Source organism: Hordeum vulgare, chromosome 4H (assembly GCF_904849725.1).
Source record: "Hordeum vulgare subsp. vulgare chromosome 4H, MorexV3_pseudomolecules_assembly, whole genome shotgun sequence".
Taxonomy (NCBI): domain Eukaryota; kingdom Viridiplantae; phylum Streptophyta; class Magnoliopsida; order Poales; family Poaceae; genus Hordeum; species Hordeum vulgare.
This window is the reverse complement of record NC_058521.1, coordinates 608,433,623-608,446,743: the sequence shown is the minus strand read 5'-3', so window position 1 is coordinate 608,446,743 and position 13,121 is coordinate 608,433,623.

Below are 13,121 nucleotides of genomic sequence, written 5' to 3'. Positions count from 1 at the left end.
TTATGAAACCCTGATACTTCGAAAGAGATTGTCCGATTTGTACACGAAGTGCATCCACTTTTATCCGTAACCCTCTCAACTTTTTAGCACATGTGATGTGGGTGAAATGATGATAGCATGCCAACTTTCAACCTTTTCAGAGTTCATTTGCAGCGCTTTTCAATTTTAGGGTTATTTAGCTCAAAGAATCAGTAAATGCATGAAAAATACCAAATGAAGTCATAAAGGGTTGAAAATTGATTATGTGGATTTTAATGGTGCATTTTGAACACACAAAAAGTCTAGAATTCAAATAAGTTGAAGAAATAAAATCCCTTTGTAACAGATGAGTTTTTGTATGAAGCCGTGATACTTGGAAAGAGATTGTCTGATTTGTACAAGAAGTGCATCCAGTTTTTGTTGTAACCTTGTCAAATTTTTAGCACATGATATGTGGGTGCAATGATGATATATGCCAAGTTTGAACCTTTTTAGAGTTCATTTGTAGTGCTTTTCAATTTCAGGGTCAATTAGCTCAAAGAATCAGTAAATGCATGAAAATACCAAATGAAGTCGGAAAGGGTTGAAAGTTGATGATGTGGATTTGACTAGTGCATTTTGAACACACAAAAATTCTGTAGTTCAAATAAGTTGAAGAAATGAACTCCTTTTGTAGCAAATGAGTTTTCGTATGAAACCGTGATACTTCGAAAGAGGTTGTCCGATTTCTACACGAAGTGTATCCAATTATTGCCGTAACCCTCTCAACTTTTTAGCACATGCTATGTGGGTGAAATGATGATACCATGCCAACTTTCATCCTTTTCAGAGTTCATTTGTAGTGCTTTTCAATTTCAGGGTCATTTAGCTCAAAGAATGAGTAAATGCATGAAAAATACCAAATGAAGTCAGAAATGGTTGAAAATTGATGATGTGGATTTGAATGGTGCATTTTGAACGAACAAAAAAACTGGAGTTCAAATAAGTTGAATAAATGAAATCCCTTTGTAACACAAGAGTTTTCGTATGAAACTGTGATACTTTGAAAGAGATTGTCCGATTTGTATACGAAGTCCATCCAGTTTTTGCCGTAACCCTGTGAACTTTTTAGCATATGCTATGTGGGTGAAATGATGATACCATGCCAACTTTCATCCTTTTCAGAGTTCATTTGTAGTGCTTTTTTCAATTTCAGGGTCAATTAGCTCAAGAATAAACTAATAGCAAAAAGAATGAAGTAAAAAGAATCAACTAAAAAGAATCAACTAAAACATTAAATAAAAAGAACGAACTAAAAAGGATCAAGTAAAATTATCAAAGTGTTTGTTTGTTAAAAAGAATCAAGTAATAGCAAAGAACTAAAATATAAACTGGGATTAAAAATTATTAAAGTAAAACAAAAATAAAAAATGCCACCAACTAGGCCAAGTAAAAAAAAAATCTTTAACTGCATACGACTAGAAACCCTAGAAGCTAGATGGGCGAGGATGCAGGCCCGGAGAAGGCCGAGTAGGACCACAAGGCAGAGAGAGTGCATTTAGGCCCGTAGGCCTGTGTTTGAGAGAAGCTCGAGAGGGTTGGCGCTGCGGGGCTTATAAACCACTCACAGCTCCTCTCAACCAGCGAGGTGGGACTAAACATTTGGCCTGGGCATCACCCCCCTTTAGTCCCTTTCGTCACGGTTGAAGCCACCAACCGGGACTAAAGGCCTCCGCTTCCCGCCCATCGGCCTGCCGAAAATGAGCTTTAGTCCCGGTTGGTGGCTCCAACCGGGACTAAAGGGGGGCCTTTTGTTGGGGAACGTCGCATGGGAAACAAAAATTTTCCTACGCGCACGAAGACCTATCATGGTGATGTCCATCTACGAGAGGGGATGAGTGATCTACGTACCCTTGTAGATCGTACAGCAGAAGCGTTAGAGAACGCGGTTGATGTAGTGGAACGTCCTCACGTCCCTCGATCCGCCCCGCGAACAATCCCGCGATCAGTCCCACGATCTAGTACCGAACGGACGGCACCTCCGCGTTCAGCACACGTACAGCTCGACGATGATCTCGGCCTTCTTGATCCAGCAAGAGAGACGGAGAGGTAGAAGAGTTCTCCAGCAGCGTGACGGCGCTCCGGAGGTTGGTGATGATCTTGTCTCAGCAGGGCTCCGCCCGAGCTCCGCAGAAACACGATCTAGAGGAAAAACTATGGAGGTATGTGGTCGGGCAGCCGTGAGAAAGTCGTATCAAATCAGCCCTAATTGCTCCATATATATAGGAGGAGGGAGGGGGACCTTGCCTTGGGGTCCAAGGGACCCTCAAGGGGTCGGCCGAGCCAAGGGCGGGAGGACTCCCCCCCCAAACCGAGTTGGACTTGGTTTTGTGGGAGGAGTCCCCCTCCCTTCCCACTTCCTCCCTCTTTTTTTTCTCTTTTCCTTTGATTCTTTATTCTTGGCGCATAGGCCCCCTTGGGGCTGTCCCACCAGCCCAGTAAGGGCTGGTGTGTCTCCCCAAAGCCTATGGGCTTCCCCGGGGTGGGTTGCCCCCCCCCCCCCGGTGAACTCCCGGAACCCATTCGTCATTCCCGGTACATTCCCGGTAACTCCGAAAACCTTCCGGTAATCAAATGAGGTCATCCTATATATCAATCTTCATTTCCGGACCATTCCGGAAACCCTCGTGACGTCCGTGATCTCATCCAGGACTCCGAACAACATTCGGTAACCAACCATATAACTCAAATACGCATAAAACATCGTTGAACCTTAAGTGTGCAGACCCTGCAGATTCGAGAACTACGTAGACATGACCCGAGAGACTCCTCGGTCAATATCCAATAGCGGGACCTGGATGCCCATATTGGATCCTACATATTCTACGAAGATCTTATCGTTTGAACCTCAGTGCCAAGGATTCATATAATCCTGTATGTCATTCCCTTTGTCCTTCGGTATTTTACTTGCCCGAGATTCGATCGTCAGTATCCGCATACCTATTTCAATCTCGTTTACCGGCAAGTCTCTTTACTCGTTCCGTAATACAAGATCCCGCAACTTACACTAAGTTACATTGCTTGCAAGGCTTGTGTGTGATGTTGTATTACCGAGTGGGCCCCGAGATACCTCTCCGTCATACGAAGTGACAAATCCCAGTCTTGATCCATACTAACTCAACTAACACCTTCGGAGATACCTGTAGAGCATCTTTATAGTCACCCAGTTACGTTGAGACGTTTGATACACCCAAAGCATTCCTCTGGTGTCAGTGAGTTATATGATCTCATGGTCATAGGAATAAATACTTGACACGCAGAAAACAGTAGCAACAAAATGACACGATCAACATGCTACGTCTATTAGTTTGGGTCTAGTCCATCACGTGATTCTCCCAATGACGTGATCCAGTTATCAAGCAACAACACCTTGTTCATAATCTGAAGACACTGACTATCATCGATCAACCGGCTAGACAACTAGAGGCATGCTAGGGACGGTGTTTCGTCTATGTATCCACACATGTAAATGAGTCTTCATTCAATACAATTATAGCATGGATAATAAACTATTATCTTGATACAGGAATTATAATAATAACTATACATTTATTATTGCCTCTAGGGCATAATTCCAACAGTCTCCCACTTGCACTAGAGTCAATAATCTAGCCCTCACATCACCATGTGAATTACATTGTAATAAATCTAACACCCATACAGTTCTGGTGTCGATCATGTTTTGGCCGTGGAAGAGGTTTAGTCAGCGGGTCTGCTACATTCAGATCCGTGTGCACTTTGCATATATTTACGTCCTCCTCCTCGACGTAGTCGTGGATGAGGTTGAAGCGTCGTTTGATGTGTCTGGTCTTCTTGTGAAACCTTGGCTCCTTTGCTAAGGCAATGGCACCAGTGTTGTCACAGAACAAGGTTATTGGATCCAGTGCACTTGGCACCACTCCAAGATCCGTCATGAACTGCTTCATCCAGACACCCTCCTTAGCTTCCTCCGAGGCAGCCATGTACTCCGCTTCACATGTAGAATCTGCTACGACGCTTTGCTTGGAACTGCACCAGCTTACTGCACCCCCATTAAGAATAAATACGTATCCGGTTTGCGACTTAGAGTCGTCCGGATCTGTGTCAAAGCTTGCATCGGCCTAACCTTTTACGGCGAGCTCTTCGTCACCTCCATACACGAGAAACATCTCCTTAGTCCTTTTCAGGTACTTCAGGATATTCTCGACCGCTGTCAAGTGATCCACTCCTGGATTACTCTGGAACCTACCTGCCATACTTATGGCCAGGCTAACATCCGGTCTAGTGCACAGCATCGCATACATGATAGAACCTATGGCTGAAGCATAGGGGACGGAGCGCATATGCTCTCTATCTTCATCAGTTGCTGGGCACTGAGTCTTACTCAATCTCGTACCTTGTAACACTGGCAAGAACCCTTTCTTGGACTGTTCCATTTTGAACCTCTTCAAAACTTTATCAAGGTATGTGCTTTGTGAAAGTCCTATCAGGCATTTTGATCTATCCCTATAGATCTTAATGCCTAGAATGTAAGCAGCTTCTCCTAGGTCCTTCATAGAGAAACTTTTATTCAAGTAACCTTTTATGCTCTCCAAAAGCTCTACGTTGTTTCCAATCAGTAATATGTCATCCACATATAATATTAGAAACACCACAGAGCTCCCACTCACTTTCTTGTAAATACAAGATTCTCCAACCACTTGTATAAACCCAAATGCTTTGATCACCTCATCAAAGCGTTTGTTCCAACTCCGAGATGCTTGCACCAGTCCATAAATGGATCGCTGGAGCTTGCACACTTTGTCAGCATTTTTAGGATCGACAAAACCTTCGGGTTGCATCATATACAACTCTTCCTTAAGGAAACCGTTAAGGAACGCCGTTTTGACATCCATCTGCCAGATTTCATAATCGAAAAATGCAGCTATTGCTAACATGATTCTGACGGACTTAAGCATTGCCACGGGAGAGAAAGTCTCATCGTAGTCAATTCCTGGAACTTGTGAAAAACCCTTTGCCACAAGTCGAGCTTTATAAACGGTCACATTACCGTCAGCGTCCGTCTTCTTCTTAAAGATCCATTTGTTCTGAATAGCCTTGCGGCCCTCAGGTAGTATCTCCAAAGTCCACACTTTGTTCTCATACATGGATCCTATCTCAGATTTCATGGCTTCTAGCCATTTGTTGGAATCTGGGCCCACCATAGCTTCTTCATAATTCGCAGGTTCATTGTTGTCTAACAACATGATTGATAAGACGGGATTACCGTACCACTCTGGAGCAGCACGTGATCTCGTCGACCTGCGTGGTTCAACAGAAACTTGAACTGGAGTTTCATGATCATCATCATTAACTTCCTCCTCAACCGGCGTCGCAATGATAGAGGTTTCCCCTTGCCCTGCGCCACCATCCAGAGGGATGAGAGGTTCGACAACCTCGTCAAGTTCTATCTTCCTCCCACTCAATTCTCTCGAGAGAAACTCCTTCTCGAGAAAAGTTCCGTTCTTAGCAACAAACACTTTGCCCTCGGATTTGAGATAGAAGGTGTACCCAACTGTCTCCTTTGGGTAGCCTATGAAGACGCATTTTTCCGCTTTGGGTTCCAGCTTTTCAGGCTGAAGCTTTTTGACATAAGCATCACATCCCCAAACTTTAAGAAATGACAACTTTGGCCTTTTGCCATACCACAGTTCGTATGGTGTCGTCTCAACGGATTTTGATGGTGCCCTATTTAAAGTGAATGCAGTTGTTTCTAATGCATAACCCCAAAATGATAACGGCAAATCAGTAAGAGACATAATAGATCGCACCATCTCTAACAAAGTACGATTACGACGTTCGGACACACCATTACGCTGTGGTGTTCCAGGCGGTGTTAACTGTGAAACAATTCCACATTGTCTTAAGTGAGCACCAAACTCGAAACTTAGATATTCACCCCCACGATCAGACCGTAGGAACTTGATCTTCTTGTTACGATGATTTTCCACTTCACTCTGAAATTGCTTGAACTTTTCAAATGTTTCAGACTTGTGTTTCATCAAGTAGACATAACCATATCTACTTAAATCGTCAGTGAAGGTGAGGAAATAACGATATCCGCCACGTGCCTCTACGCTCATTGGACCACACACATCTGTATGTATGATTTCCAACAAGTCACTTGCACGCTCCATTGTTCCAGAGAACGGAGTCTTAGTCATCTTGCCCATGAGGCATGGTTCGCACGTGTCAAGTGAATCAAAATCAAGTGACTCCAAAAGTCCATCAGCATGGAGTTTCTTCATGCGCTTTACACCAATATGACCCAAGCGGCAGTGCCACAAAAATATGGCGCTATCATTGTTTACTCTAACTCTTTTGGTCTCAATGTTATATATATGCGTATCGCTATCAAGATTCAATATGAACAATCCTCTCACATTCGGTGCATGACCATAAAAGATGTTACTCATAGAAATAGAACAACCATTATTCTCAGACTTAAAAGAGTAACCGTCTCGCAATAAACAAGATCCAGATATAATGTTCATGCTCAACGCAGGCACTAAATAACAATGATTTAAGTTCATCACTAATCCCGATGGTAGCTGAAGTGACACTGTGCCGACGGCGATTGCATCAACCTTGGAACCATTTCCTACGCGCATCGTTACTTCGTCTTTCGCCAGCCTTCGTCTATTCCGCAGTTCCTGTTTCGAGTTGCAAATGTGAGCAACAGAACCGGTATCGAATACCCAGGCACTACTACGAGAGCCGGTTAAGTACACATCAATAACATGTATATCAAATATACCTGATTTTTCTTTGCCCGCCTTCTTATCTGCCAGATACTTGGGGCAATTGCGCTTCCAGTGACCCATACCCTTGCAATAGAAGCACTCTGTTTCAGGCTTAGGTCCAGCCTTGGGTTTCTTCGGCGGATTGGCAACAGGCTTGCCGCTCTTCTTCGAATTGCCCTTCTTGCCTTTGCCGTTTCTCTTGAAACTAGTGGTCTTGCTCACCATCAACACTTGATGCTCTTTACGGAGTTCAGACTCTGCGACTTTCAGCATCGCAAACAACTCGCCGGGAGACTTGTTCATCCCTTGCATGTTGTAGTTCAACACAAAGCCTTTATAGCTTGGCGGCAGTGATTGAAGGATTCTGTCAGTGATAGCTTCTTGCGGGAGTTCAATCCCCAGTTCAGCTAGACGGTTTGAGTACCCAGACATTTTGAGCACATGTTCACTGACAGACGAGTTTTCCTCCATCTTGCAAGCATAGAATTTATCGGAGGTATCATACCTCTCGATCCGGGCGTTCTTCTGAAAGATAAACTTCAACTCCTGGAACATCTCAAATGCTCCATGACGCTCAAAGCGATGTTGACGTCCTGGTTCTAAGCCATACAAGACTGCACATTGAACTATTGAGTAGTCCTCCTTATGTGCTAACCAAGCGTTCTTAACATCCTGATCAGCCGTAGCGGGTGGTTCATCTCCTAGCGCAGCATTAAGGACATAATCCTTCTTCCCAGATTGTAAGATTAGCTTAAGACTACGAGCCCAGTCTACAAAGTTGCTTCCATCATCTTTCAACTTAGCTTTCTCTAGGAACGTATTAAAATTCAGGATGACACTTGCGTGAGCCATGATCTACAACACAAATATATTCAAAGTGGACTTAGACTATGTTCAAGATAATTAGAGTTCAACTTAATCAAATTATATGCTAAACTCCCACTCAAAAAGTACATCTCTCTAGTCATTTGAGTGGTTCATGATCCACTTACACTATCCCAAGTCCGATCATCACGTGAGTTGAGTATAGTTTCAGTGGTAAGCATCCCTATGCTAATCATATCAACTATATGATTCATGATCGACCTTTCGGTCTCATGTGTTCCGAGGCCATGTATGCACATGCTTGGCTCGTCAAGCTTAACCCGAGTGTTCCGCGTGCGCAACTGTTTTGCACCCGTTGTATGTGAACGTTGAGTCTATCACACCCGATCATCACGTGGTGTCTCGAAACGACGAACTGTAGCAACGGTGCACAGTCGGGGAGAACACAATTTCGTCTTGAAATTTTAGTGAGAGATCACCTCATAATGCTACCGTCGTTCTAAGCAAAATAAGGTGCATAAAAGGATTAACATCACATGCAATTCATAAGTGACATGATATGGCCATCATCATGTGCTTCTTGATCTCTATCACCAAAGCACCGGCACGATCTTCTTGTCACCGGCGCCACACCATGATCATCCATCAACGTGTTGCCATCGGGGTTGTCGTGCTACTTATGCTATTACTACTAAAGCTACATCCTAGCAAAATAGTAAACGCATCTGCAAGCACAAACGTTAGTATAAAGACAACCCTATGGCTCCTGCCGGTTGCCGTACCATCGACGTGCAAGTCGATATTTCTATTACAACATGATTATCTCATACATCCAATATATCACATCACATCATTGGCCATATCACATCACAATCATACCCTGCAAAAACAAGTTAGACGTCCTCTAATTTTGTTGTTGCATGTTTTACGTGGTGACCAAGGGTATCTAGTAGGATCGCATCTTACGCAAACACCACAACGGAGATATATGAGTTGCTATTTAACCTCATCCAAGGACCTCCTCGGTCAAATCCGATTCAACTAAAGTTGGAGAAACCGTCACTTGCCAGTCATCTTTGAGCAAAGGGGGTTACTCGTAACGATGAAACCAGTCTCTCGTAAGCGTACGAGTAATGTCTGTCCAAGCCGCTTCAATCCAACAATACCGCGGAATCAAGAAAAGACTAAGGAGGGCAGCAAAACGCACATCACCGCCCACAAAAACTTTTGTGTTCTACTCGAGAAGACATCTACGCATGAACCTAGCTCATGATGCCACTGTTGGGGAACGTCGCATGGGAAACAAAAATTTTCCTACGCGCACGAAGACTTATCATGGTGATGTCCATCTACAAGAGGGGATGAGTGATCTACGTACCCTTGTAGATCGTACAGCAGAAGCGTTAGGGAACGCGGTTGATGTAGTGGAACGTCCTCATGTCCCTCGATCCGCCCCGCGAACAATCCCGCGATCAGTCCCACGATCTAGTACCGAACGGACGGCACCTCCGCGTTCAGCACACGTACAGCTCGACGATGATCTCGGCCTTCTTGATCCAGCAAGAGAGACAGAGAGGTAGAAGAGTTCTCCAGCAGCGTGACGGCGCTCCGGAGGTTGGTGATGATCTTGTCTCAGCAGGGCTCCGCCCGAGCTCCGCAGAAACGCGATCTAGAGGAAAAACTATGGAGGTATGTGGTCGGGCAGCCGTGAGAAAGTCATCTCAAATCAGCCCTAATTGCTCCATATATATAGGAGGAGGGAGGGGGACCTTGCCTTGGGGTCCAAGGGACCCTCAAGGGGTCGGCCGAGCCAAGGGGGGAGGACTCCCCCCCAAACCGAGTTGGACTTGGTTTTGTGGGAGGAGTCCCCCTCCCTTCCCACTTCCTCCCTCTTTTTTTTCTCTTTTCCTTTGATTCTTTATTCTTGGCGCATAGGCCCCCTTGGGGCTCTCCCACCAGCCCACTAAGGGCTGGTGTGTCTCCCCAAAGCCTATGGGCTTCCCCGGGGTGGGTTGCCCCCCCGGTGAACTCCCGGAACCCATTCGTCATTCCCGGTACATTCCCGGTAACTCCGAAAACCTTCCGGTAATCAAATGAGGTCATCCTATATATCAATCTTCGTTTCCGGACCATTTCGGAAACCCTCGTGACATCCGTGATCTCATCCGGGACTCCGAACAAAATTCGGTAACCAACCATATAACTCAAATACGCATAAAACAACGTCGAACCTTAAGTGTGCAGACCCTGCGGGTTCGAGAACTACGTAGACATGACCCGAGAGACTCCTCGGTCAATATCCAATAGCGGGACCTGGATGCCCATATTGGATCCTACATATTCTATGAAGATCTTATCGTTTGAACCTCAGTGCCAAGGATTCGTATAATCCTGTATGTCATTCCCTTTGTCCTTCGGTATGTTACTTGCCCGAGGTTCGATCGTCAGTATCCGCATACCTATTTCAATCTCGTTTACCGGCAAGTCTCTTTACTCGTTCCGTAATACAAGATCCCGCAACTTACACTAAGTTACATTGCTTGCAAGGCTTGTGTGTGATGTTGTATTACCGAGTGGGCCCCGAGATACCTCTCCGTCATACGGAGTGACAAATCCCAGTCTTGATCCATACTAACTCAACTAACACCTTCGGAGATACCTGTAGAGCATCTTTATAGTCACCCGGTTACGTTGCGACGTTTGATACACATAAAGCATTCCCCCGGTGTCAGTGAGTTATATGATCTCATGGTCATAGGAATAAATACTTGACACGCAGAAAACAGTAGCAACAAAATGACACGATCAACATGCTACGTCTATTAGTTTGGGTCTAGTCCATCACGTGATTCTCCCAATGACGTGATCCAGTTATCAAGCAACAACACCTTGTTCATAATCAGAAGACACTGACTATCATCGATCAACCGGCTAGCCAACTAGAGGCATGCTAGGGACGGTGTTTCGTCTATGTATCCACACATGTAAATGAGTCTTCATTCAATACAATTATAGCATGGATAATAAACTATTATCTTGATACAGGAATTATAATAATAACTATACATTTATTATTGCCTCTAGGGCATAATTCCAACACCTTTAGTCCTGGTTGGAGCCCCAAACCGGGACAAAAGGTCCACCTATATAAGCTGGTCGATGGGATTTTTCCAATCCAAATCGCCAGTTCCTTCTTCATCCTCTTGCCTGACTGCACCGATGACCACCTCGACGCCGCCAGGCTGCCCGACCGCGCTGTCGCCGACGCCCTGCCTCCCCGAGCCCGCTGACCATCGCCGGCGCCGGACCTCCTCACGCGCCCTCCTCCCCGTCGCCGAGCCCACTCGTCGTTGTCGCTGGCCTCCACAGCTAGCTCCATCCCCAGCCCCCAAGTGATCTCCTCCTGCCGCCATCGTCGCGCCCACACCATCGTCGACCTCGTGCCCTCCCCCGAGCCTCCTCATCATCGCCGCACCCTCCCCCTCCGGTGAGAAGTATGACATTTTTATATGTGCTCTGGTTTTTAGATGAGATGTATGAGATGTTTTGTGAAGATGAGATGAGATGTTTTGTGGAAATGTGAGAGACATGAGATGAGATGAGATAATTTCTTTTAGATTTTTTTAGATAGAGAAACAAATGGTAAAATTTGCATGTGCTTTGGATTTTTTGTTGCATAATGAGATTACATGAGATGAGTCCCCGACGATCATCGGAGGAGTCCTCCACGATCGTCGGTGAAGAGTCCCTGACGATCGTCGGAGGAGTCCCCAACGATCGCAGGTGAGGAGTACCTCACGATCGTCGAAGGAGTCCCCGAGGGTCGTTAGAGGAGTCCCGGACGATCACCGGTGAAGATTCCACGATGTTCCCGGTGCGGAGTCCCCGATGATCGTCAGAGGAGTCCCCGACGATCGCCGATGAAGAGTTCCCGACGATCGTCGGTGAGGAGTCCCCGACGATCGTCGGAGGAGTCCTCGACGGTCACCGATGAGGACACCCCGACGGTCGTCAGACGAGTCCCCGACGATCGCCGGTGAAGAGTTCCCGTCGATCGCCAATGAGGAGTCCCCGGCAGTCGTCGGATGAGTCCCCGACGGTCGTCGAAGGAGTATACTCTCCTGAAAGTATAACCTTGATAACTTCAACATGAGAGGGAACGTCATGATCCCCCCCGTTAAATGAAAATAATGAAACATTTCCCTCTCCCAAGTTAATTAAAACGTTTCCCTTTTCTTATTGTTCTTAATTTGGAGATACTATGGATCCAATACACGGCATAGACGAATATCAGGAAGACATGATGCATGCTGTCATCCGTGGGGATGATTTTATTGTTGGGATGTCACCAATCAGTTTCTGAACTAGTCCGGCGAGGGAGATGAGTCTTTCAACACATGAGGTAGAAGCTTCGACGAGGTAGACACCCACGCCTCGGGCTCAGCGGCTTCGATGAGGGAGAAGCCGACGGCTCCGGCGAGGTGCATATATATATTAATAAATTAATCATCTACTGTATATATACATATATTAACGCTCTTTCTTCTTTTAGCCCTCCGGATCGAGCAAAACTTCAGTACGGAGCAAAACTTCAGTACGAGCAAAAATTCAGTACGGACGAAACGAGGCACCAGAGGTGGATCCAGATGAGGAGGAGCCAAATGAGGAGGAAATTAAGAGGCGAAAAGAGGCCCTAGAGAAAAGAAGTCAAGGAGTGGGATCTTAAGAAGATGGGCGATCTATTCACGGGTCAGAAGAAAAGATTGCACCAGGATTTTATCTTGCAAGATAAGACTCCGGATTTCGATAACGGCTATGAGAAGATAAAGGACTACTGGATCAAATTTGTGGCCTACAAGAAATAAGAGGATGCCTTGAAAAAGTATACAACAAATAAGAGGAATGCACGTATGAAGAAGTACCACCATATTATGGGGCCTGCTGGCTACACCGGTAACATGGCTAAGTGGGACGCACTTGAGGCACCATTTCTGGCTAACAATATCACTCCAGAGCCCTTAACATGGATCGAACGGTCAAGAAACTAGTTTTACGGGCATGGGGGTATGTTGGACACAGAAGAGAAGGCAATGTATAACCGAAGACACAAAGATACTCCCTTACTACCCATTGAGAACATTAGAAGTGCAGTAAAGGATGTTGAAGAGGGATGGTTCGTTCCCGATAGAGAGAACGACGAGCTCTTACGCGCCCTTGGGAATGATGAACACAAAGGACGAGCACGAGGCTTACCAGGATCCCCGCCGTGGATGCTTGCATTTTCAGAGGAAAGGAAGAAATTTCCCGATAGAAGCCATCATAGGAGAAAGGAAAAGGAGGCAACTGAGGAAGCGGCTGCTGCAGACCGGCTGCATAATGTAGAAGAAGCAGTAAAGCGCCTGCAGCAGGATCAAATCGTCAGACTTAGCCAGCAAGGTAGCGGCCAATCTCAGCGACTCATGATAGAAGCTGCATCGAATCAAAAAAGCAGTGTTGCTTCCACACAGCTCCAGGATG